The following is a 26,544-nucleotide window of genomic DNA, read 5'->3' on the forward strand; positions in this document are numbered from 1 at the left end:
TTTCTTAGATCCCCTCTGCAGCTGCTTTTTTAGGCCTGGAAGTTCTTTTCCTGACGACTCAGCTTAACCTCCTTCCTTAGCTCCAGCCTCACGCTTACTGGAGGTGAATGCTGGCCGTTCCTACGCCACTCTTGGAAGGAAGGAATGCTTCCAGCCCCCTTGATGCCCTTCGTAGGGGGCAGAGAGCTGGGTGGTGCTCGTGAGGTAGGAGATGGGCAGGACTCGCTTCTGGTCACAACCCTGCTGACCAAAACAAGATCTGGTCCAGACAGGATGAAGTGAAGCAACTGGTAGAAACCAGCATATGGTGACAAAAGCAGTCCCTGGCTGCCCTCATTGCTCATTAGCATAAGACACACTTGCCAGTGCCATGAGAGTTTATGAATACCATGGCAGTGACCCGGAAGTTGCTGCCCCTTTCACGTCGGCAACCCGGAGGTTACTGCCCCTTTCCTGCAAAGTTCTAAATAACCCACCCTTTGATTTGCATTAACCTGCCTCCTTTCAATTTCAGTTTGCATGCAATTAAAAGTGGGTATAAATGCATATAAATACGGTTGCCAACAGCCAATGCCTTGGGTGCACTGCCTGTGAGTTAGCCCTGCTTCACAAGGAGCCATACTGTTCAATAAAAGATTGCTGTCTAACACCAGCTGCTTACCTTTAAATTCTTTTCAAGGGTGTGTGAAGCCAAAGACCCTCCCAGGCTAAGCCCCAGTTTTGGGGCCCACCTGTCCTGCATCACTAGCAGCCTGGCCTGTGTGTTTGGTGGCCTGGAGTTGGGGCTTGGGTTCTGGAGGGAGACTTCTTACGCCCCCTCTTGTCTGCAAGGCACAGGGACTTGGTCTGCTGTCTGGCTGGCTGGTTAACATGCCCAGCACTGGATTGGGTTGAGCCCAGGAGACCCTGTCTCTACAAAAATAAAACAAAATAAATGAGCTGGATGTGGTGGTGTGCACCTGTAGTCTTACTTTCCAAAGTGACCTGTGGACAAGGGATCCCCTTGCCTGGGAAGAAGGAGAGCAGGTTACGAATGCTCAGATGTTTGTGTGCATTGAGACTGGACTTGGCAACACCTGCGCCTTGGAATATTCTGGGCAGTTAAACATCAGTATGTTATCTCATTCAGTTCTCACAACAAAGCCCTGAACTGAGGTTCAGCTCATGTGTGCAACCCAGTGGGATTTTCACCTGAGTCCTCTGTCCCTGGTCCCTTGTGGAGGTCACCTTTATGGAGGTAACTTCTGGAAGCAAAGCTCCCCACCCACAGAGCCCCTCTGTCTTTCCCCCGGGAGGGTCCATGGAGCCCTCTGCACAGTGGGTGGTCCAGCCCCCCATGGCTGGGCCATCAGGAAAGAGATGATGCCCATGCCTCACCACATTCTGCCCTGTAGGCTGCTCAGTTCCTGCCCCCACCGCACGGGGGAGCCTTGCTCCTTTGGCTTCCCCTGAATGGGCAGAGCGGATGGGCAGAGGAGCTGCCTCTCACCTGTTCTTCACCAGCAGCCCAAGAGGTCTTTTTAAAAGGACAATTTCAGCCACACACGGTGGCTCATGCCTTTAATCCCAGCATTTTGGGAGGCTGGGGTGGGCGGATCACTTGAGGCCAGGAGTTCAAGACCACCCTGGGCAACATAGGAAGATTTCATCTCTACAAAAAACAAAAAAGAAAAAAAAAAAAAAAAAGAGAAATAGGTGGTTATGGTGGTGTGTGCCTGTAGTCCAAGTTCCTCAGGAGACTGAGGCAGGAGGATCACTTGAGCCCAGGTGTTTGAGGCTATAGTGAGATAGGATTGTACCACTGCCCTCCAGCCTGGACAACAGAGTGAGACCCTGTCTCAAAAATAAATAAATAAAAAGACAATTTATTTTTTCCTCTCATTTATTTATTTATTTTTGAGACAGAGTCTCACCGTGTCACCCAGGCTGGAGTACAGTGGGATGACCTCGGCTCACTGCAGCCTCAACCTCCTGGTCTCAGGCAGTTCTCTCGAATCAGCCCCCAGTAACTGGGGCTAAGATGCGTACCACCATGCCTGGCTGCTTTTTGTATTTTCAGTAGAGATGGTGTTTCACTATGTTGCCTAGGCTGGTCTCAAGCTCCTGGACTCAAGCGATCTGGCAGTCTTGGCCTCCCAAAGTGCTGAGATTACAGGTGTGAGCCACTGCACCCAGCTTGAAAGGACAATTTCATACATCACCCCCCACCCAGCTACATCCTTGCCTGGAAGTGCCCTCCCCTACCTACTGCCTTTCCACTCTAGGTCTCATCTTTACTTGTCCTAGCACGGGGCCTTCCACGGCACAGACCAGGGCAATGCTGTGGTCCCTGGCTCAGGGACTGTCTTTGCCCCACTGGGAATGCTGTGGGGGGGAGCCTGGAGTCCCAGCGTTACCCATTGACCAGTGCATAGCGGGTGCTCAGTGAGGGTTACTGGAACAGGAACAGGAGGTAAAGGTGGAGGGGCAGGAGGGAGGAGGTAGTGAAGGGAGGAGGGGAAGAGGAGGAGAGGAGAAGGTGACAGGGAGGATTGTTCCTGAGCCCAGCTCTGGGTTCTGCCTGTTCCCGAACGCCAACCTTTGCTGCACTGCTCCCAGCGGGTGCCAAATCAGAATGCCTGTTTAAGTCACTTCACAAAGCTCAGCTTCTCAATCTGTTTTATATTTGCAAGGGCCAGATCCACATTCCTTTTTTAAAAGTCAAGCTTCTGAGACAGTCGTTTATATTCACAGTGATTCTCCTTTCAAAGACTTCTTTGCATGGGGCGTATGGAGTCATGGATCTTAGGGACTCTGCCAGGAAAGGCTCAGGGTCACACAAAGACCCCGTGATGGTGCCTTTGTTGTAGAGGAAGACCAAGGGACTCTCCTATATACCAGAGTGGAGGTGTCTTCAAACGGATGGGATGTGTGGCTGGAGCCCGCCGTCCATCCACTGAAAAGTCACTTTCTGAAGTGACCCGTGGACAAAGGATCCTTCTTCCTGGGAAGAACAGCTGGTTATGGATGCTTCAGATGTTTATGTGCGTGGAGATTGGACTTTGCAGCACCCACACTTTGGAATATTCTGGACGTTAAAAACCATCAGGTGGCTCACACCTATAATCCCAGCACTTTGGTAGGCCAAGGCAGGAGGATCACTTGAGCCCAGGAGTTCGAGACGAGCCCAGGCGACATAGCAAGACCCTGTCTCTACAAAAAACTTAAAAATTATTTGGGCCTGGTGACTCGTGCCTGTGGTCCCAGCTACTCAGGGGGCTGAGGTGGGAGCATCACCTGAGCCCAGGAGGTCAAGGCTGGAGTGAGCTGTGATGGCACCACTGCCTCCAGCCTGGATGACATAGTGAGACCCTGTACCCCAAAAATGTTTAAAAAGCACGAGGGACCAGGTGCAGTGGCTCATGCCTGTAATCCCAGCACTTTGGGAGGCAGAGGCAGGCGGATCACTTGAGGCCAGGAGTTCGAGACCATCCTGGCCAACATGGTGAAACTATGTCACTATAAAAATACAAAAATTAGCAGGACATGGTGGCAGGTGCCTGTAATCCCAGCTACTTGGGAGGCTGAGGTAGGAGAATCTCTTGAACTCAGGAGGTGGAGTTTGCAGTGAGCCGAGATCCCGCCACCACACTCCAGCCTGGGTGAGAGAGTGAGACTCCATCTCAAAAATAAATAAATAAATAAATAAATAAAATAAAAAGCATGAGGTAGGTTCATATGCACTGCTGGGAAAGATGTCTGAACAGTGTTATTAAGTGAAAAAAAGCAAACTGTAGCACAATATGTACATACATACACCATTTATGGCTAAAACACACACGCACACACAAAGCCACACTGTCGGTCCTGTACATATTTGTAAGTTCATATCTAGAAGTCTGAAGGGAATTACGCCAATGATTGCAGTTCAGAGTGGACTGGATTGGGGTGACTTTCAAAGGAATCTTCACTTCCACTGTATTGTTTGAAGTTTTTTCCTGTGAGAATGCATTCCTGTGTAATTTAAAGAGATATATAGATTTAGAATTGGGAATCTATGTGGTTTACCCTGAGCTTCTGGGATTTTCATTTTTTATTTCTTTGAGTGATTATGTTGAGTGACTTACCCAAAAAAGTTCGCTGGACATCTCAAAAGGTTATTTGACAGATGATTTTTTAAAAATTATACTGCCCTTTTTATGCATGTACTTAAATATCTCAAATTGTTTTCTAAAATTGGTTGGGAATATATTGGCTTTTTTTCCCCTTTATCTTGCCCCATCCCCTTCCCAGCTTCCGGTTACCACCAATCTTGTCTCTGTCTTCATGAGATCCAATTTTATGGTTTCCACATATGAGTGAGAACATACGATATTTATCTTTCTATGCTTGGCTTATTTCACTGGACATAACGGTCTCCAGTTCCATCCATGTTGCTGTAAATAACAAGATTTCATGCTTTTTAATGGCTGAATACTATTCCGTTGTGTGTATGTACCATATTTTCTTTATTCATTTATCCACTGATGGGCACTTAGGTTGATTCACATCTTGGCTATTGTGACTAGTGCCGCAATAAACGTGGGAGTGTAGATATCTTTGTGATACGCTGGTTTCCTTTCTTTTGGATATACACCCAGGAGCGGATCATATGGTAGTTCTATTTTTAGTTTTTTGTGGAATCTCCATACTGTTCTTCATAGTGGCTGTACTAATTTACATCCTCACCAACAGTGTACAAGAGTTCCCCTTTCTCCATATCCTTACTAGCATCTGTTATGCCAGACAGACTATTTATAAGTGAATTATATTTGTAGTTTAGGCCAGAGGTCAGCAGATTTTCTCGTAAACGACCACGGAGTAAATATTCTAGGCTTCATGGACCAAAAGGTCACTGTGGAAATCACTCAATTGCCATCATAACGTGAAGGCACCCACAGATGACACAGAACAGGCGTGGCTGTGTTCCAATAAAACTTTATTTCCAGGAACAGGTGGCTGGCGGGTTTGGTCCACGGGTTACAGTTTGCCGAACACTGGTTTAATGGATTGTAAGACACAGATGGGTATGGAAATGGAGGAAGATGGCAAATGGAAATGTGTTGGACATTTAATCAGAATTAGCATGTTGAAAGGATTGTTTGAGTATCTTCAAAACTGAAAAAAAAAAGCTTTTCTCAAGTACAATCCTGTAGCCTCTTCCCGCTGGACCAGGGTGAGGCTGGGGCCACAGAACCCAGGAGCAGGGTCCCCCAAGGACCACTTCCTCTGTGACTCCTGATGGGTGGAGGGTGGATGGGATGGGCAGGCCTCCCTCAAGCCTGAGCTGGCACATGGTCCACACTCAGTGGGCATCTGGGAAAGTGATCAGGGCCCCAGTGGCCCACCCAGCTCTGGGCAGGCAGCAGACAAGGTCAGACTGGGGTGGACAAATGACAAAATGACATCCTCAGGTTTGGGAGGGGACAGGTGGCATCCCTGCAGCTGGAGGCCAAAAGGCAGGCCTCTGGCTCCGGGACGGGGTGTCAGAAACTGCTGTGCCCCACATAGCTTTCTCGTGGATCATGTCTGCGCAGGTGCCTTGGGGCCTGAGAAAGAAGCAACGTTGGCTGCACAACAGGAAGGGCCCATTAGTGCCCGTCGATGTAGACCACGCTAATTAGTCACGTGGCTGGAGATGGAGCAGTCATATCTGGAACTTAGCTCTTCATGCCCCACAGGACTGTGAAAGTCAGGGGGTACCCATAGGGAAGATGCATTTTCTCCTCCCCTCCATGCCCATGGAAGCCCTCCAGGCTGAGAGTGTGTGTGTGTGTGTGTGTGTGTGTGTGTGTGTGTGTACACGTGTGTGGATCCTGCAAATAGATGTGGCAGAGAAACAGTCACTAGCAGATGAGGACTCTGCTGTCTCCTCCTCCCAGCCTCACGGCGAGAATTCTGTCTGCGTCGCCTTTCTAGAATCAGAGTGATGACAAAAAGGAGGCAGAGCTCACGGGTCCAGGAAGAGGGGATGGGGTAACGCAGAGACCAGCAGAGTTACACTGCAGAGAAGAGAAGGGACCAGAAGGTGGGAGGGTCTGGGGAAGGTGGCTGATGGAGCCCAGAGGCTGGGCATCAGGGAAGAGGGTGCCGGGAGAGGTTGGAGAGTGGGAGGAGAGGGGAATAGGTGGCATGACCAGTGGAATTTCTCTTGTTATCTTAGTGGTATTTGAAGAAAGACTTAATTAGAGAGTGGTGGTTAGGTGGTATTTTTGTTTTTCTTTCTTTCTTTTTTGAGATGGAGTCTTGCTGTGTCACCCAGGCTGGAGTGCAGTGGTGTGATCTCCGCTCACTGCAACATCCGCCTTCCGAGTTCAAGCGATTCTCCTGTCTCAGTCTCCTGCGTAGCTGGGACTACAGGCACTCACCACCACGCCCGGCTAGTTTTTGTATTTTTAGTAGAGACAGGTTTCATTATGTTGCCCAGGCTGATCTTGAACTCCTGCCTCTGCCTCCCAAAGTGCTAGGATTACAGTTAGGTGGTATTTTTCTGAAAGGGACCCCAGGGATGCCAAAGCCAGCCTGGGGGCCAGCTCCTGTGTGATCACAGGTGTGTGTATGCATCTGGTACCCATGAGAAGGCACCTAGGTTTGCACATAGTGAGGCTGCAGCCAGCATCACCCCACCTTGAAAAACGGGGTTTGTAGACAGAGGGCGAAGGGTGCATTCATCCCCTTTGCCTGTGTCCTGGCCAACGGTGGTCAGCCACAAGTGGATGTTGCCCAGAGACCCTTTCCTTGGGTCTAGGTCCGGCTGTGGGAAGGGAAGTGGGAGAAATAACGTAGGAGAAAGCCTTCCTGCAGCCCCAAACGGAATTTCCTCCCCTGCTTGAAGTCAGATCCAATTCACACCCTCGCGCAGCCCGACGGCTGGCACTGGTTCTGTTTGATAACATCGCAGCAAACGGCCACCTTGTCTCTATTTTGGTTCTTGCTTTGCCACTTCTCTCTGCACCTTTCAAGAAGTGTTCCTTCCTTCTGGAAGGCTGGGGTGGCAAGCTCCCCCAGCTCCTTCCCATTTTGGTAAATTAAGGAACAAACGGTGCCAAATTGTTCTTGTCTGTTTTGCGAGATGATTCGTAACTGGCTTGTTTTCTTTTCCTCCATTGAGCGAATGCATTAAAACTAAAATTAAATCATTACCCGCAGCACAGACGACGCACCCCCTCATAATTACATCCTCTTAATGGGCATTTGAGAGCCCAGCTCATTTTAATGCTTGCTGGAAAACGTCTCAGACACATTTATTTATTTTTTTTTAGGTTTAAAGGTCAACAAGAATATCTTACCTTAATTTGACAAGTACACAAGAAATAATGCAAGACTCGTTTATGTTCAGGTAATGCACAAAGAAATCTATAAATCAAGCTGAGGGAATATTAGATGATGCCATATCGGAACCCTCTGCCTTCATTCTCAGAAGAATCGATACCACAAAGAAAGCGCCAAAGACGTAGTGATTTATGCCCTTGTGTCGGGGGAAAAATATCAGCCGTTTTTACAGTCACTTCCTATCCTAAAACAACAGGGCCTGAGGAAAAGAATGAGAGTGGGCCTAACCCCGAATGAATGAGTCAGACAGCACATCTGACACTCGGGTTTCGATTGTCTCTGCCGGAGAAAGAATGGTCCCAAGGTCCTTTCATCCCCATGACTCTGCCCCTTCTGCTATTGTATTTATATGAGAGGCTGCCAGGAATGTTGAGATGGTGTGGAAGGGAATTAACTAAATTGCATCTATGTGATTGTTGCCAGGGGGTGGAGGCTTGTATAGCTTGGGGACCCTGGGTTTTCCATGCCATGCACACTGCCTAACACTCTGCCCTCCTTGGGAGAGCCTTCGTTGGCCTTGGTCGTGGAGCTGGGGGAACGTACAGCCTCCGCCATATTGGATATTGGGCTTGTCCAGAGATGTCTCAAATGGGAAGAGGTGTCCGGGCTTTGTGAGCGGGGAAAGATAGCCTCTGAGCAATTAGGGTTCAGAAAAATAGTGGAATCATCTTACCACCTACAGCAGAAGTGGTTGTGGAGAGCAGAAGTTCTCCAGGGAGGTGGAAGGGAGGAAGAACAGATCACGTGACCCTCTGGCAAGTATATGAGAATCTCTGGGGAGGGAAAGGAAAATTTGTAAGACTTGAATATTGAATAATTTGAGAGGCTTTTTTTGTGGGGTACTTCAAAATACAAAGTTATATTTGTGTAATCAAATGATAAAAATTAAGGCTTTTCATCTTTTTCCTGGTGGGTAGAGCTCTGCAGAATTTTGAATAAAAGAGATTTGGAGATTCTGAAATTTTGCTCGGTGACACTCGTGTTAGGACATACAGACTGTCGTGTGTGTATGTTGCCATTTATACTGTGGTTCCCATCACGGGTCAGAAACAAGCATTTTCTGTTTGAACATGAGGATATGCTTAGAGGAGGAAAGTTTGATTTTTGTATTTATAACAGAGTAGCACAAAAATGGGTCCATGAGCCTCAGGAAACGTATTTGTGTTGCATCCTTAGTTTTATCCTTTCCTAGAGTTGAAGTTGGTTCTAATACTATGAGAGCGAAATCAAAGGGCCCTCCCACCAAGCAGAGTCGTTCCCATCAGCCACAGGCATCAGTGCACGGTGCTCATGACCTTTTGTGCTAAACAAACCCACAGACACACAGATGCATTCCTGCTTCTTGGAGCCCAGGTGTGGATGGATGCCTGACCTGCTCCATCACCCTTTGGCTGCTGACCACAGAGTTCACATTGCCGTCTGCAAACCAAACGTGAGCGTTAGGACTCTCGTTTTCATTTTCTTCATCCCGTTTGGGGGTAGCTAAAGATGATGGATTTATGTCTATTGCAAAGATGGCGGTGTGCACCTTCCTGGAGGTGCTGGCAAATTCCAGGCGGTGATGCCAAACCACTCTCGTGCCTTAAATAATGTTGGATCGAGATCATGTGAAATTTATTCTAAAACCTGTGGTTTTTATTTCTTCCTGCAAAGCTCCATTCTCTGCTTCACATGAGAGAAATTAGCAATGAAACACCTCGTCAGGATCCAAAACGCCTGCCACCCATCTGTGCAAAACCCTGGCAGTCCTCGAGGAGACAAATCCTCACCTTCCTGGAGAACTTCCATGAAACCTGCAGTGAGGGCAGCCAGACCTTAACTTGGCAAAGAAACTGTGAAGGCAGCCTGGAGCGCCAAACTATTAACTTAGTGAGAGTGGCAGGCTTCGAGTTTTGCAAAAGCCCAAATCTATTATTTGACTATTAGTTGCAATGAATGGATGATGAAGGGAACCAACGCAGATATGCATGAGGCATGGCCGAAGATGCTATCATCGAGGAAATGCTGTTTTCTTAAGCTTTGGTGACTAACTATAGAATTGATTATGTCTTTGAACGGAGTCAAATTTCTTCTAAGTGAGCCAAATTGGAAAATAATATTAAACTTCCATCAGGGGTGTTCCAGAAATGCCAAATTCAAGACAAGGATTGTGTCCGTTTCTATGTGTGTGAATACACGGGGAAACCTTTTAGATATTTGCAGAATATACTCCATCATTTCCTGCCAAGCGTCAGCTTCTAGTATTTCGCTAAGTTTTTTAGAAGACTTCAACCTTGTTAGCAAACTAATTAAGCAGAAAGAAAGAAAGAAAAAATGCACAAAAAAACGAAAACAAAACCCCAATGCATTGAATGCTTTGCTGTTTTCCTGATGCTGTGAAGTTGAATGTCAGTGAATTAAATTGCACACTGGGTTCTTCTGATCTGAACTGAAATTGTCAAAGATGTTGGGTGAGTCTATGGGCTGAAGGTTACCATATTTTTAATCATCTGAGAAAAGACCAACTGCACCAAACTTTCAAAATTGATCATTCTGAATAGTGCTTGGCATACTCAGCGGACATGATTGAAATAGTTTTGCAGACACAGAGCGTAAACGTAAAATACCGACCCGATCGCCTGTCCTGACACACACTAGCAGTGGTAGCCCAGGGCCAGCGCTGGCTGCAGAGGCACGGTGCCAAGATCGGCTGCTCGTTTCCCTTTCTTGATGAAGTGCTTACAGGCCAGTTTCTGGAAGCCCTTTCCAGGAGCATCACATTTTTCTGTGGGCCTGCCTGCAGCCTGAGCTCCCGAGATATTTCCTAAAGACCTCCATTAGAAGCTTCCACTGCTTCCCTTACTTGCAGGCGTTCAGTCTTTGCCAACATTAGGTTGATGGAATTGTCTGAGAGAGCATGTCGGGGGGCTCTGTTCATCTCCCCAAAGTAGTCACTGACATGAGTGACACTCTTGTATGCCAGGCACTGCTCCCTTATTGCCCATTTTGTCTTCATGATAACCTTGCAAGGTAGCCACAAGAGATTATTACTCCCATTTTGCAGATGAGGAAACTGAGGCATGAAGAGGTTAAGTAGCTTATGTAGCTGGTAAGTGGCGGAACCAGAGTCTGAACCCAGGCATCCTGGCAGCTCCGGCCTCCTTCTCCCAGTCATCACTATGTGTTCCGTTGTTCTGTTTCCATTTCACTCACATATAATGAGCAGCTAAGTTTCCTGAGTCTCTGGATAGCAGTGGGGGCCCAGCTTGCCGAAAAGAGTGAATTACAATTTTTACAAGATCCAGAATATCCACATCAGAAAAGCTCATGGCCGGCAAGTGTGATATCAACACACGTTGATATCACAGCATCAAAGTAAAAGCTATGTAATTTTCAATATCCAAATAAAGACTTCTCTTCAAAGCACCAATTTTCACATGAGAATAGTGGACAGATTTCCACATCCTGGCCCAAGATTTCTCACCAATCCTGTTGCCGTTGTCTCTTCCCAGGTCACCCTGTTTCTGCCTGGCCTCTTCCTCAAGGCCAAGAGGGGTCCTGCCGAAGCCCAGGTCAGAGAGTGTCCTTCCTCTGCTCCTGTCTCATTCAGAGTCAAAGCCAAAATCATTGGAGTGGCCCACATCACTGCCCCCAATTGCTTCTCTGACCGTATCTTCTCTCATGCTTCTTTATGTTTCTCCAGACACGCTGGATATCAAGAATGCTGTCACCCCAGGGCCCTTGCACAGCCGATTCCCTCTATAACCCTTGGTTCACATGTTATCTTCTCAGGCAGGACTCCTCCCACATACTCGCCTTTGGCCTCAAGCCCTCCCAGTCCTTCTCCCCCTACTCTGTTTTTCTTCTGTCCTTAGTATTTCTCACCCTCTAAGGTTATATATAATCTGTCTCTCTCCTGGTTGGAGTGGAATTCTATGAGGGCAGGATCTTTGTTTTGTTCATGAATGGATCGCAGTTGCCTAGAATAGTGCCAGGCATGTAGTAGGTGCTCATTAAATATTCACCACATGTGTGGTTTACTGCCAGAGGGGAGGAGGGGTGCAAAGGGAACCCCAAGTATTAGTAATTATTTTATTCTTTAAGCTTGGGTGATGAATGTGCTGGTTCTTCTTTATATTATTTACCTATATGTATGTGTGTGTATGTATATATATGTGTGTGCATATATATATACATATGTATATTCTGTATATCTGAAATGTTTCATATTAAATTTTAAAAAATCAAACAGGGTCAAAAAGTAAAAGTGATGTATGCTTTATGTAAGTGGTGGAATCCTCTTCTCCATTGAAAGTATTTCTTTGTGTGTGTGTGTGTGTGTTTGGTGGGATAAAGAGTCTCACTCTGTTGCCCAGGCTGGAGTACAGTAGCGCAATCTCAGCTCACAGCAACCTCTGCCTCCTGGGTTCAAGCAATCCTCCTGCCTCAGCCTCCCCAGAAGCTAGGATTACAGGCACACACCACCACTCCCAGCTGATTTTTGTATGTTTTTGTAGAGATGGGGTTTCACCGTGTTGGCCAGGCTGGTCTCAAACTCCTGACCTCAAAGTGATCCAACTGCCTCGGCCTCCCATAGTGCTGGAATTACAGACGTGAGCCCCTGTGCCTGGCCTCCCATCAAAAGTATTTTTTCATCTTTGTGTACCATCTCATGTCAGCGACAGAAAGTGCAAGTTCTTTGGCAGATGTGTTTGCAATGGGGAAGATGTGGAGAAACAGGAAGAGAAGCTGGGCAGGGGCTCTGATCGGCCGGGCAGTCGGGGCCCACATGACCGGAGGAGCTGACTGTCAAAGCAAGAGTGTTGAGGAATGATGAGAAACGAGGTGGAGAGTCAGCCAGGATGAGATAGCCCTGGGCCAGCTTCTGAGAGCAGGATGCTTGGTGTGGATGTCTGACCACCCTTGGCAGGGGAGCCTGCATCTCTGTTTGACAGAGGAGAGAAAGAAAGAGAAATAGCATTTTCTGAGCCACCAAGAAGGAAGAGGCCTGAATGGGGAAGGGCTGAGTTTAGGGACCTGGATGAAGACATCACGTGGGGTGATGCTGTGACTCAGGATGGACCCAGGCAGGAGGCACCCAGCTCCACCACTCCCTGTGACCCCATGAGATCCCCCAAATCCTCAGAAGGAGAGCCACTTCCTGGGTTGGCAGTCACCTCCGGTTTATGTATGTAACCAGAAGGAGTAGGAGTCCAGGCCGTGTGGAAGCTCTGGCCCAGCCCAGGGCCATGTGGTCCATGGGCGAGGTGAACTGGCCAATGTCCGGGTGTCGTGGCTGGGAGGACACAGCTGTTCCTTGCGTCCGCCGAGCAGCTTCCCAGACATCGATCAGTGCCTCTGGTGAGCATGACTCCTCCTGAGGAGTCCCATTGATCAGGCCAGATGGAAAACTAGTAGCTGTGATTGGGACGAGTGAATATTCATTTGGAAATGTCAATGAGTAACTGGAGATGATGCCTGCAGTGACTTGTCTGGCAGGATCGATTCCAGACATGAGGTGAACCAGACGTTGGCAGGGACTGAAGGCGGGAGCCAGGGACCCTGGGTGGGGCAGGGGGAGTGGTGGAGGCCAGAGAATGTGTAGGACAGTGAGGTCAGACACATTTCCCTGCCTCCCCACCCCCAGTTCTGTGGCTCTCCTGTCTGTCTGGAGCTTTTGTCTTCAAGTGTGGCACTCCCTGCATAGTGGCCACCAGGCCTGAGGACATCTGTGTGTGTGGAAGGGGTTGAAATAGGTCTGCTGAACCTGCCTTCTTCCTGGGCATGCTGGGAGAAGGGGATGCAAAAATGTCAAGCCGGAGGGGTCTCTGGACTCTAGCTGAGACCCTTCTCCCACTTTTTTTTTTTTTTTGGTTTTGAGACAGAGTCTCCCTCTGCCGCCCAGACTAAAGTGCAGCGGCATGATCTTGTCTCACTGCCACCTCCACCTCCTGGGTTCCAGCGATTCTCCTGCCTCAGCCTCCCGGGTAACTGGGAATACAGGCTCGCGCCACCACATCTGGCTAATTTTTGTACTTTTTTTTTTTTTTTTGAGACGGAGTCTCGCTCTGTCGCCCAGGCTGGAGTGCAGTGGCCGGATCTCGGCTCACTGCAAGCTCTGCCTCCGGGGTTTACACCATTCTCCTGCCTCAGCCTCCCAAGTAGCTGGGACTACAGGCGCCCGCCACCTCGCCCGGCTAGTTTTTTGTATTTTTTGGTAGAGACAGGGTTTCACCGTGTTAGCCAGGATGGTCTCGATCTCCCGACCTCGTGATCTGCCCGTCTCGGCCTCCCAAAGTGCTGGGATTACAGGCTTGAGCCACCGTGCCCGGCCTAATTTTTGTATTTTTAGTAGATGTGGGGTTTTGCCATGTTGGCCAGGCTGGTCTTGGACTCCTGACCTCACGTGATCTGCCGGTCTCGGCCTCCCGAAGTGTTTAGATTACAGGCATGAGCCACCGCACCCAGCCTCTTCTCCCCACTTCTGTCAGTAGATCCCAGCTGTGCACAAGTCAGGGTTGGGGCCAGGGGAGGCTAGGAGATTTTGGTTAGGGTCTCCTTGCACTAGGATGGAGGGATGGAGGGATTCAGCCACTTCACCCCAGGAGCTCTGGCCCTGGCTGGAGGCCTCCTGGACAGAGGTGGGAAGACATCGCTGCTGGCCTGGGAGGCCAGGAGCCCTGTCAGCTTATTGCCAGGCGCACTGTCACCTAGGTGTGGCCTGCTACTTCCCCCAGCCCCAATTAACCATCTGCAGGAGCTGCCGTCGGCATGGGGGAGGGGCTGGGTCCCGCTCCTCTGTGCAGACTGCTCAGCTAATGAGGGGGTCTGTGAAATTTTTAATTACGGCTCCCTTGCCTGGCTTAATTATTTGCATATGGCTTTTACAAGTGGGAAGAGGACGATTGCATGCCGCGCAGTGCTTCTCCTCAGCCCCACGTTTGACTTTAATTAAAGGCAGAACCTGAGGTCTTTCCATCACTAATGATCGTGGAAAATTAGCTTCCAATTCCCAGGGGTCTCCAGAGTGATGCACCCTGAGGCGGAGAGCGGGTGGAGAGGGGATGGAGTAGGGAGAGGAGTGGGAGGCACAGATGGCAGATGGTCCTGCTGGGCTGCCACTCCGGAGTACCCCCAACCCCAGGCCACCCTCCCACTGCCTTCCCTCCAGGCTGCCTGGACAAGGGAGCCCCACTTCCCTCTTCCAGGAAGCAGACCTGACCTTGGGCAGCAACTAGGAGGAAGCCCTGCAGAGCGAGACCCAGACAGAGCGAGGCCCAGTGAAGGTTGCCAGGGTCATTCTCCCGCTGGCCAGGAGCTGGGTGTGTTCTGGCTGTGGCTGGACTGCTCCGGGCTGGTGGCCACAGGCAGAGGAGTGGGAGTTTCTGAAATGAGTACACGTGTGTGCACACATGTCTACAGCATGTGCACACCCAGACACACAGATACACAGGATGGAGCCATAGAGACACACCTGCATGCTCACACATGTGTGTGTACATATGTCCACTCAGGAGCAAAGGAGTGAATGTGTAGTGGGCCCTGTGGCCATCCCTGTGTCCCCATCCCTCTTGTCTCCTACTCACAGAGCTGGGAGGGGCTGACCCCAGAGCAGTTTCATCCCACTGTTTCCAGTAGCCAGGCCTGCACCACCCCCAGCACAGAGCATCCCCTCAGCCCCAGGCACTCTGGGTCAGGAGATTCTATTGGCTCAGGATCCAGGGACTTGTTCCCTGGTTACAGATGGGACTCCCTCCCTTCTACTGGACATAATGAGGATGCCTGTAGCTTGGACTATGGCTGTAGCCATTGAACCATGAAGGGAGCTCTCTGAGGATAAAACCCACCCCAAGGACAGAGCAGCAGAGCCATTAGCAGAGCCTTGGTCCCCAGTTACACTGTGGAGCCTCGATTCTCCTGATGAGCTGGTTTTTCTGTGTCTCGCCTCCAAAAACATCCTGGTCTAGGCAGGGTCTGTGTCCAGTGCGTGGTCTCACCCTGCACACGGTTGATGGCAACCACGGAACCACGCAAGAGCTGGTTTCCTGGCAACACCCCAGCCTCCTTCCTGCCCCACTGGGGAGGCTGCCCTGTAGGTCAGGGCTGAGCCTTCCTGGCACGGGGACTGAAGTCATCAGCCGGGGCCGCCATAACAAAGGCCACAGACTGGGTGGCTTGAACAGCCATGTTTAAGGGCCATCTGGTCACAGAGCTGTAGGAACCAGCTTCTGACCAGCGAGGCTGCAGCAGCCTCTCTTCCCAGAGGATTTTTCTCCCTCAGCTGATTTTGCACAAAAGTCCTTGAACTGGGAAGCATTGTTCTTATTCAGGGATCACGTGCCTTTCCCCAATCCAGGTTCCTGGGTTGGGGGAACTCCAGAGTGGCAGTCCAGCAGGATCATCTGCCTTTCCCCAATCCAGGCTCCTATTGGAGCCTCATGTCCATGCTGGATTTGGCCTGAGGTCCACCCATTGCCCCCTCTTTCATCGTAGGAGGCTGAAGCAGGAGGATCACTTGAGTCCGCTTTCATCATGGAGGGGGCAATGGGTGGTAGACCTCAGGCCAAAACCAGCATAGACATAGGCTCAAGTAAGTTTTTAAAAATGTGCATTGCTTGCCAATTTCAGAATCAGGAAATTTCAAGTTAAAAATCCAGGTTTCCAAATTGGAAGGTCTAAAGGTCTGCATTGCTACAAGGGTCATCAGATGTGTCACTTAAAAAATAATTTTGGGTCCAGTGTGGTGGCTTATGCCTGTAATCCCAGCACTTTGTGAAGCTGAGGCAGGCAGATCATTTGAGGTCAGGAGTTTGAGACCAGCCTGGCCAATACAGCAAAACCCCGTCTCTACTAAAAATACAAAAATTAGCCGGGTGTGATGGTGCACGCCTGTAGTCCCAGCTACTCAGGAGGCTGAGGCAGGAGAATCGCTTGAACCCGGGAGGCAGAGGTTGCAGTGAGCCAAGGTTATGCCACTGCATTCCAGCCTGGGCAACAGAGAGAGACTCTATCTCAATATAATAATAATAAGAGACTCCATCTCAATATAGTAGTAATAATAATAATAATAATAATTTTTGCCCTAGTGTGATGGCTTATGCCTGTCATTCCAGCACTTTAGGATGCTGAGGTGGAAGGATTGCATAAGGCCAGGAGTTTAAGACCAGCCTGAGCAACATAGTGAGACCCCATCTCTATAAAAAATTTTTGAAAATTAGCTGGAGGTTATAGCATGTACCTGTGGTCCCAGCTACACAGGAGACTGAGGCAGGAGGACCACTTGAGCCCAGGAGTTTGAGGCTGCAGTGAGCCATGATCACACTACTGCACTCCAACCCGGGTGACAGAGCGAGACCCAGACTCTTAAAAAAGAAAAAAAAAAATCCAGGTTTTTTTCTTCCCCAAATGGGAAGATCTGAAGGTCTCAATCTGCTACCAAGGGTCATTGGATGTATCATTTGAAACGTAATTTTTATTATGAAAGTGTCATGTATATGAAATGAGCTGCTTCAAACAACTGTTCACTAAAGACCAATGACTGACATTTTGAGTCCCACTATAAAAATGCCTGTCTTCATTCCTCTTTAGAGCAATCACATAAGAAGTCAGGGCTCAAGCAACCCCTTGTGTGATCAGCCTGCAGGGGGGCACCGGGGCATGAGTGTGGGGTCTGTGTGGATGCTCTTTTGCTTTGAGATGGTCCCAGTTAGCCGAGTGCTGCCCACATCCCTGCCCCACCTGCCCCCGCCTGGGACAGATGCCACAGAGCCCCATGTACAGGGATCATAATGGTTTACAGCTCTTCTGCCTGTGTCCTTGAGGCTGAGTGATGAGGGCATGTGAAACCCAGGATGGTAGAAAAGAGGCTGCAGGCTTAGGGAGAGAAACCAGAGAAACCAGACTCCCTTGGATGTTGTTCAAGATAAGGGAATAATTCAGCAGAGCCATGTGGAAAGATGGTGAGACCTGCCGTGGAGGAGCAGGCACCCTGCAGAGAGGACTGGGATCCAGCAGCCTATTCCACCTGACCCAAGCCTCTTCCTCCACCCCAGGGCAGCATCCCACCCCTGCAGGCATCTTCTCAGTTCCATGGTACCAGTCCACCAGGGACCTACTTAGTGGCTAGGAAAACAGAAGCTCAGATATATAACATGAGGATGACCAAAATCTCCCAGTGACAGCATTGAATGCTGAGTGCTGTCTCCCTGTGCTACCCTCTCACAGTCCCCTCTGTTGGAGAAAAGCCATTAGTCTCTGGGAACACACAGGAGGGTGCCTCACTTGGCCCGGGGACCATCAAGGAATGGTGAGAGATGAGACTGGGCACGGGAGGTTGGCAGAGGCAGGATATTCACAGATCTGGTGGACCATGCTGAGATATTTTAACTTGGGTCACTGGGCACCTGGGGGGCTCGGGAGTGACCACAGATGTGTTGCAAGGCAGGTGTTGAGATGGGGAGCTGTCCAGGCCACAGGTTCTGAATCAGAGCCGCACTGAGGGACTGGGAAAGAAAGACAGGACACATGTTCAGAAGGCCAGATCTGCACTTGAGTGTCAGGAGAGAGGGAGGAAATGTTAGGCTGGACCCACATTTCTGGCTTTGCAACACCCTGTGGGGAAAAAGAAGGGCACCAAGGGGTCACTAGGATGGAGGAGACTTGGAACACAGGATATTAGCTGGAAGGAGACCTTAGGCAGAGACTAATGGAAAAGGCAGGTTCCTGTCCCATGCACAGTCACTCATTAGTGCTTCCAGGTCATTTGAAGCACTGGTCCCTTCCTAGGGACCTGAAGGAGACCTGTTTTTCCACAGAGCATCCAGGTTAGGGCCAAGAGACTTTTGTTCTGCCATATTCTTAGTCTTGAGCCTTCACATTGGAAGAGACCAGCCTGTTTTGAGATGAGCTCCAGGGAAAATCATGCTGGACTGGTAGAGATCAGGACTGTGGGGGCTCACCTGTAAACCCAGTGCTTTGGAAGGCCAAGGTAGGAGGATTACTGGAGGCCAGGAGTTTGAGACCAGCCTGGGCAACATAGTGAGACCCCACTTCTACAACAAATTAAACATTTAACCAGGCACTGTTAAATTGAGTAGTCCAAGCTACTCAAGAGGCTGAAGCGGGAGGATTGCTTGAGCCCAGAAGTTCGAGGCTGCAGTGAACCATGATTGCATCTCTGCACTCCATCCTGGGTGATAGAGTGAGACCCTGTCTCTAAAAAAATAAAAATAAAAAAAGATCTTGGAGGTTACCCTTTGGAAGCCAGCTTGCTTCCAAAAGGTATGGCCATGCATGTGTGCTGAGTGGACCCACAGAGCACAACCACCAGACTCTGTGTGACCCCAGCCCAGAGGACCCAGCTGACTCCAGTGCAGGAGCTTCCTTTCACCTTCGTCATCCTCTTACTAGCTTCTCTTCATTCACCACACATTGCCCAAGCACCTGCTCTGTGCCAGGCACTGTTGGCAGCTGGAAACGTAAAGACAAGTCCTCTGGGGCCTCCTTGTGCCAGCCACAGGGAGAGAGATTCCCTGGAAGGCAGCCAAGCCTTCTTGCCATTCTGTCCTCCTCGGAAGTCTACGGACTGCCTTGTGTCTCTGCACCCTGCCAGGGGCCGGGGCATTCCGGGTTTACTCACAGACTCCTCTCTGTCCATATTATACCCCAACTTTTGATTTTGAGAAGTAAATATGCAATTTTTTTCCTCCCTGTAATTTTCCCTGCTGTGGCTGCGGATGTCAGAGCCACTGGAAAATGTGAATAGCTCAGTGCTTTCTAGAAGTAAAAGGAGGCTGGCCACGCCGCATCCTACATCCCCAGGTGCTCTTGGCAGGATCCGGCAGCTTAGCTGGGGAGAGATGCTCTCCAGGCTGTACTGTCGAGGGAAGTTTTAACCCAAATAATTCATGTTCCCACCTTCTTCCATTAGCAATGAGATAATTGCCAAGAAATAAGTGTGTATCCGTGAGAGTGTGCACACGCATGCGTGTCTGTTGCAGGGACGTTAGCAGAGGAGGCGAGGTGAGTGTATTTGCTTACACAGCCAAACTTTCTGCGTGTTCCTCTGGAGACACTCAGACCTTCGTGTCTCAGTAACTGAAGGTCAGGACAGTCTGATCTAAGCTTTTGTTTTGGAAAAGCATGGCTGGGGTGGAGAGAGAGAGGATTTGAGTCCAATCTGGGGTGGCGCTTATTTCCTGTGTGTAACCTTGGCCATATTTAGTCACTCTGGGTCTTCATTTCATCATCTGCAAAACAAAGTGGTGGCCTTGGAGATCTGCTGCCCAGGTCTTCCTTCCAAGAAGGATTTGCTGACCACCTGGGGATTGTGTGGTCAGCAGCCAGCCTCCAGTCCTCAGCTCCACGAGGGGCTGCTTCATCTGCAGCAAACTGCCTCATCTGATATCACACCCTTCTCTGGGCAACCGACATCCAGCTACTGAGTAAGGGGGAGGTGCAATGGTCCAGCCCTATCTTCCTTCTGCAGGACACTCCGACAGGCTGAATCCACTCCAGAGCCCACCATCAAGGCCTACATCCCTATTCCACTTCTTCCCACTCCAGCTTCCTCCCTTTTTCCTTCGCAGGTATTGATCCTTAATAAACATCTTACACCCCAAATTCCATCTCAGTATCTCCTTACAGGGAACCAGACCTGTGGCAAATAAGGATAATGATTTTTACTTAAAAAGGTTATTGTGTGAAAGCTAAATGGGATGTTTATGTAGTATCCAGCATCGTGCCTGGAACATTAACAAATCATGATAAATATCTGTTCCTTTTTCTTTTCTTCCCCTAAAAACAGTGACTCAAAATCCCATTCTGGGCCTTGAGCAGGTGTTCCTAACCTGTGCTCTGTAATAACTGGTTTGGAAAAAGCTCAGCGAGGCAAGTGGCCCTGAGAATCTGTGCTGCCGCTAAATCTGAGATCCTGGCTGATGGTTTCCGAGCCATTCTTGTCCCTGTGAAGTTCATTATCCATGGATCACGTCAGCCCTTTTCAAGGTTCCTCACTGAAAAGAAATTGAGCATGCAAATACTCTTTTATCATAATCACCATGTATCCACAGGGTAATTCATAAAAGAGCTGGAAATATATTGAAATTCAATATTGTTTTAGTCCAAATCAATATTAATAATTGTTTGCATTTTTAAAGTGCAATTTGCAATTGAAAAGTGCACAAAGATCAACCAGTAGTTGCTAACACATCAAATTTTCCTATTAAAGGCATAGTCCCTTAACTTTAAAATGTTTCTTATACAACAGGGGCTGGAGCTGATCCATGGAAATGACTATCTATTATTTACGTGCACAACATTAGAATTTGCTTCCATTCTGCATGAGCTGAAAGGCCAGTCACTTTTATTTTTAAGTTTTTGATTTCTTTAATTAAATTTTTAATTTTGAAATAATTATATATTCCTACACAGTTGTAAGAAATAATGCAGAGAAATCCCATGTATCCTTTACACCCTTCCCCCGACTGTAACATCTTGCAAAACCGTAGAACAGTATTAAAACCAGGATATTGACATTGATACGGTTGAGATAGAGAACATTTCCTTCCCTACAAGGATCCTTGTGTTGCTTTCTTCAGATCTTTAAAAATTAAAGATTTTTGAAGGAAAAAGGACCCTGTTAGATTTCTGCCTTGAAACGATAGCTATCACTAAATGAGGCACTCTCCCAGCTGGGCTCAGTGGAGTTCACGCAGAGGAACGGTCCCCTAGGTAAGGAGTAGCCCAGGTGGAACTCACCTCAGCCAGGGAGACCTCACGGGAGCACAGCTTTGCACATCAGAAAGAGCCTGAGAACAGTTTTCAGTTTGACACTTGCAGTGTGGCCTTTGATCTCTCAAACAAGGACAGGGTTGTCAAGAAGGGAAACAGCTTGGCTGGGCTCATGTGGGCCATAGGAGCCCAGTTATCCCTGAAACAGGCCTTCCCAGAGTGTAGAACTCTGGGCACAGCCCTGGCAGCCTCCCTGAGGCCATGCCATGGGACGGACCCAGATCCCTGGTGAGGGACAGGTGGCAGGTGTGGGTGAGGGGTGCCCTTGACTAAAACCCACCTGGCATGCTTGAAAGTAACCCTATGTAAATGAAATTCACAAGGTGCCTCCCTGTTTCAAGATATTTGTCTCACACCAGAGCTGCAGGGAACTTGGGAACTCATCTATAGCAGATATTTTGGATGAGGACTGATTCTGAGATAGGGAAACTCAAGTCCTGAAGATCAGACTTGAGTGGAGGGGAAGTCAGGCCAGAGAACCTGGAGCGCCCCGCTCTGAGCCTGATGGCCACCCTGTAACATCCACATGCCTTGTTCAAGCTGCTTCCACTGAGGGTTTTGGGTTTTTGTTTTGTTTTGTTTGTTTTTGAGACGGAGTTTCGCTCTTGTTACCCAGGCTGGAGTGCAATGTCGCGACCTCGCCTCACTGCAACCTCTGCCTCCCATTCTTCTGCCTCAGCCTCCCAAGTAGCTGGGATTACAGATGGCTGCCACCATGCCTGGCTAATGTTTGTAGTTTTAGTAGAGATGGGTTTCATCATGTTTGCCAGGCTGGTCTCGAACTCCTGACCTCAGGTGATCTACCCGCCTTGGCCTCCCAAAGTGCTGGGATTACAGGCTGAGCCACCGTGCCTGGTGTTTTTTTTTGTTTTTTTTTTTTGTTTTTTTGTTTTTTGTGAGACAGAGTCTCACTCTGTTGCCCTGACTGGAGTGCAGTGGCGCAATCTCGGCTCACTGCAACCTCTGCCTCCCAGGTTCAAGCAATTCTCCTGCCTCAGCCTCCCAAGTAGCTGGGATAACAGGTATGCACTACCACACCCAGCTAATTTTTGTAATTTTAGTAGAAATGGGGTTTCATCATGTTGGCCAGACTAGTCTCAAGCTCCTGACCTCTAGTGATCCACCCACTTCATAGTCATATTTAAGTGTACAGTTCAGTGGCATTAAATACATTCACATTGTTGGGCAGCCATCACCACCATCCATCTCCAGAACCTTTTCATCATCCTAAACAGAGACTCTGTACCCATTAAACAACACCCTGTTCCTCCTTCCAGTCCCTGGTAACCTGCATTGTACTTTCTGTCTCTATGAATTGGACTACTCCTGGCACTCCACACAAGTGGAATTATACAGTATTTGTCCTTTTGTGTCTGGCTTGTTTCACTTAACATGACGTCTTCAGGGGTCTCCCATGTCATAGCGTGTGTTGCTATCATTGACTTTTTGATCGACACATGCAAGCTGTAGTTTTTTGGGGGGCTTCCTAGCATCACAGTATATTTTAAAGGTTTGGGGATGCATTAGTCCACTTTTGTATTGCTATAAAGAAATACCCGAGGTTGAGTAATTTATAAGGAAAAGAAGTTTAATTCGCTCGCGGTTCTGCAGGCTGTACAAGAAGCATGGTGTTGGCATCTGCTCAGCTTCTGGGGAGGGCTTCAGGAAACCCACAATCATGGGAGAAGGCAAAGTGGGAGGAGGCAGGTCACATGGCAAGAGAAACGGCAAGAGAGAGATGAAGGGGGAGGTCCTAGATTCTTTTAAATGGTCAGATTTCACATGAACTGAGTGAGAACCAACTCATCACCAAGGGGATGGCACCATGCCATTCATGAGGGATCCGCCCCATGATTCAGTCTCCTCCCACCAGGCCCCACCTCCAACACTGGGGAATCACGTTTCACCATGAGATTTGGAGGGGACAATCAGTCAATTTCGTGGCATCTCAGTGGTGTGTGTCTTTTGTGTAAACATTGCACCTGTTAATATACATATATATGTAGAGAGAGAATCAACATTTGTCTCTAAAAATATATTCATCTTCAAGCTCTGTGATCTGAAATCTGTCTTACCGACATGAGGAGGCAAAAGTGAGGTCCTGGTGGCGAGCGTGCCTTGGGTATTTCAAGTTTTAAGGCTCCATCAGGCTCCCTGGGGACCTTTTCTTCCTTGCCTCTTCCTTGCCTCCTGTCATAGGATGGGCTACTCTTTGGACCTGATTCCAACTCAGCTCTGATGAAAACAAACCCTCAGCTCCCTGAAACATAAATGACCTTTTTAAAATTCCAGGTTCATGGAGTGCCTCTCTCCAGATGGCCCCAAACACTTCCATCTATTAACTCGTGCTCATTCAACATGCAGCAGAGGCTATTGATCACCTTCCCTGTGCCGGGGACTGTGCTAGGTGCTGGGAATACAAAGACCGGGAGAGGCCTCCATGCGGTTCCCGATCCCGAGGTGCCGAGTCAGAGGCAGGCGGCAAATGCTCTTCCCATAGTGGGAGAAGGGCTGTCACCGTGATGGTGCTCTCAGGGGACCAAAGTTCACACATTCAGGGAATTCTGGGCATTATGTCAGCATTCCGGACTCTGCAGGATGAGGGGACTCAGTTTCTCTACATGCAGAATGACTGTCCCTTGCCCTGCCCCAGTGGCGTAAAATGTACTCAATATGTAAGAAGCCCTGGGCAGAGATAGTGTCCACGGTGCAGTCAGTTGACGTGGCCTGTCAGTCTTTGGCCACGCTCTCAGGCTCCCCTCGCTGTGGCTGTGTGTTTGCAGGCGCCCCTCAGACTCCACCTGGCCATGTGTCGGCGATGGTGGGAGGCTGGGCTGTGGTGCTCCTAGTAGGGCTGTGGCGGCAAGCTTTAGGACCTCATGAGCCTGATTCACCGGGTAACCTCCACCCCAGAAAGCCCTTTCTCCCCGCTGCAGAGCATGGGGCTGGGGGGAGTGGAGAGAAGCCTGCCTTGTAGCAGGGGAGCGGACAGCAGGTAAATTGCATTCCCCGGGAGTAGCGTGCAGCCCGGCGGGGGCCTGGGTGTGCCAAGGCCAGGCTCTGGGGATTTCAGGACCCAGGCCAGCGCTCCCCAGCAGCACGGCAGGAGCCAGCCTGAGAGTCTGCAGCCCCGCCTTGGAGTCTGAGCACTCGCGCCCATCCGTCATCCTTGCAGAGCATCGCAACTTTATGCCTACGCATAAAAACTGGAGGGACTCGTCCCAGAGTTTGCTGCTGCCGCCGCCGCTGCCATTAAAGCGGTTTTAATTAGCTGCAGGATTTTTAATGAGCTCAAATCAAGAAGAGCCCCATCTCAGAAGTAAGCGAGAGCCGCGCACAGGGAAGAACTAGTCTGACAAAACAGAAGGAGGTGGTGCTCTCGGGGGACCGGGCTGTGGGCTCCGACCGATCGATCGGCGAGGAGCAGATGAGTTCCTGAGGCCAGGAGGCTGAGAAGGGAAGCCGGGGCTCAGGGACCAGCGACCGGTGCAGAGTCCCCGCTGCTGCCACCGCGGCAGAAGGCACGGTGCCGGATTCAAGGTGACGGCAGTGCCTGGCTCCATTCTCCTCAAGTTGCCATAGCAGCCTCTCTCCCAACAAGCAGCTTCTCCGGGAGCCCTCAGCCGGGAGGGACGTCATTGTTCTCTCCTGCCCGTGTGGTGCAAGGAGACCCACCGGACAGAGAACTTTCCGGAGCCCAGGGTCCACTGCCCACGTGGGTGCACCCATGCTGTCTGGAGCCAGGCACGGGGACAGGTCCCCACGGCCACAGGGGATCCTCTGGGCGGCTAGGGGGAGCGTCCAGGCCCAGAAGCAGCCGCAGCCAAGCGTGTCCTTGGAGCCGTCCATGCGTCTGTCCGCCTGCTGCCGGTCGCCACTGGAGGTGCGTGTGTTTTGGCTGAATTCCCAAGTCCTTGCTTGTGCCCTGAAGTGAATTTCTTCAAAGAGACACATTTTTAAATCAAATAAATAAGGAAATGGGAGGAATCCTTTGCCCTGCCCTGTGTCCCAGGAGGTGTTTATGAGATTAATTGGATCTTTTTTTTTTTTTTCTTGAAGTAAAAATTGGTGACGCCATTCAGGCCTCAGGGAGAAAAGCCACCAGGAGGACTGGGAATTGTGAGGCTGGGCAGGAGCTGCTGGAAACTCTCTGGGGCTGTTTATTTTTCTTGCCTGAGCCCTCCCTCTTCTGTGCCCCTGGCAGGCTGGATTTTCTTATTGTCTGATGGTCTTGGGATGGGTATAGGGAGGTGAAGGCAGGTTTTGCCCTTGTCATCAGAGCTGAGAGTGATGTAGTCTGTGGTGAGGATGGGACAGTCCCAGGTGGAGGCTGAGGCCTGTGACTGGGTTTTTGCCCCAACCCCCCAGCCTTCCAGGCCCCAGTCTGTGACAGATGGTGGTGTCCACTCCCCAGGCAGCAGCTGGACTCCCAGGAGAGGCAGACAGACAGCTGTTAGACCAGCAGCTCTTGTTGCCTTGAAAACAACTTGCGACTTTGAAGCCTGGGGTCCTCGAGGAACAATAGAGGATTCCACACCCCCTGGAATGCCCAGGGGTCTGTCAGTGACCACCCTTCCTTCCCACACCTTAGGGGAAAGGAGGGTTCTATAGAGTCCAGTTGGCTTCCTTGTGGGGCACTGAAGGCCCAGCTGTACTGCTGGCCAGTTACCCAGGAGGGGAGGCACGCTGACCTTTTGATTCCTGTTTGCACGGAGCAGGGAGTTAGCTGGTCAGCTGGTCCCCAGTGAGAACAAACACAGAGCCGAGGGTCCCAGAGGGAAAAGCTGGGGTCTGGGGCTTAGGGGTTGGACCCTGAAGCCACAGGCGGCTCCAATGCCAGCTTCCCTGGTATAAAGAAGATGTTCGTGTTCTCTCTGGGGGGCCAGCAAAGGCAGGGTCTTTGAAAGGGGGAACTCGAACGGATGAAGCTCTACCACCATGGAGGTGTGGTCCTGGGTCTGTGTCCTCTTCCCTTTCCTGGATTTGGGGGCACGGATGTGGTCCTTGCTCTGGCTCCCAGGCACATGGGTGGCTGGAACCAGGCATCATGGGATGGGTTTGGTTTGGGCAGGTTCAGAAACAAGTGAGGACAGGTCTCGGCTGCAGGACCCATTTAATCCTTGACAGTGGATGTCTGTACTGGCTTGAATGGAGACAGACTGGGGGAGAAGAGAGCACCGGCCAGCTCTCTTGTAACCATTCTGCAGCGCCAGCTACTGAACAAATGAGATGATGATCACACATGCTCCTGAGTCCCCTTTGTTCATCAGGTAGAGCCTGATATTGACCCCTTATTAGCTGTTTTACCAGGTAGTGCTGGGCGCTAGCCATGAACTTGTTCTCCTTCCTCCCTCCCTCCTCCCAAAATGTCTTGATGTTGGAGGCTACCCTAGGTCAAACTGGCTTCCTGGTGTCTGACTCAGG

The 26,544-nt window shown here is 49.8% G+C and overlaps 1 protein-coding gene across 2 annotated transcripts in view; it reads left to right on the forward strand.

Moving 5' to 3' along the window:
* The window catches only part of CHST8 (carbohydrate sulfotransferase 8), a 153,085-nt gene that overhangs the window by 37,635 nt on the left and 88,906 nt on the right, over positions 1-26,544 (forward strand). The window contains exon 1 of one of the 2 annotated variants that reach the window (XM_005588771.5): positions 24,436-25,003. The exons of the other annotated variant lie outside the window; for it this stretch is intronic. The gene's annotated coding sequence lies outside the window, so the exon portion shown is untranslated. Of the gene's footprint in view, positions 1-24,435; positions 25,004-26,544 lie in introns of those variants that run through there. 2 annotated transcript variants of the gene reach the window in all.

This window comes from Macaca fascicularis, chromosome 19 (genome assembly GCF_037993035.2).
Source record: "Macaca fascicularis isolate 582-1 chromosome 19, T2T-MFA8v1.1".
Classification (NCBI taxonomy): domain Eukaryota; kingdom Metazoa; phylum Chordata; class Mammalia; order Primates; family Cercopithecidae; genus Macaca; species Macaca fascicularis.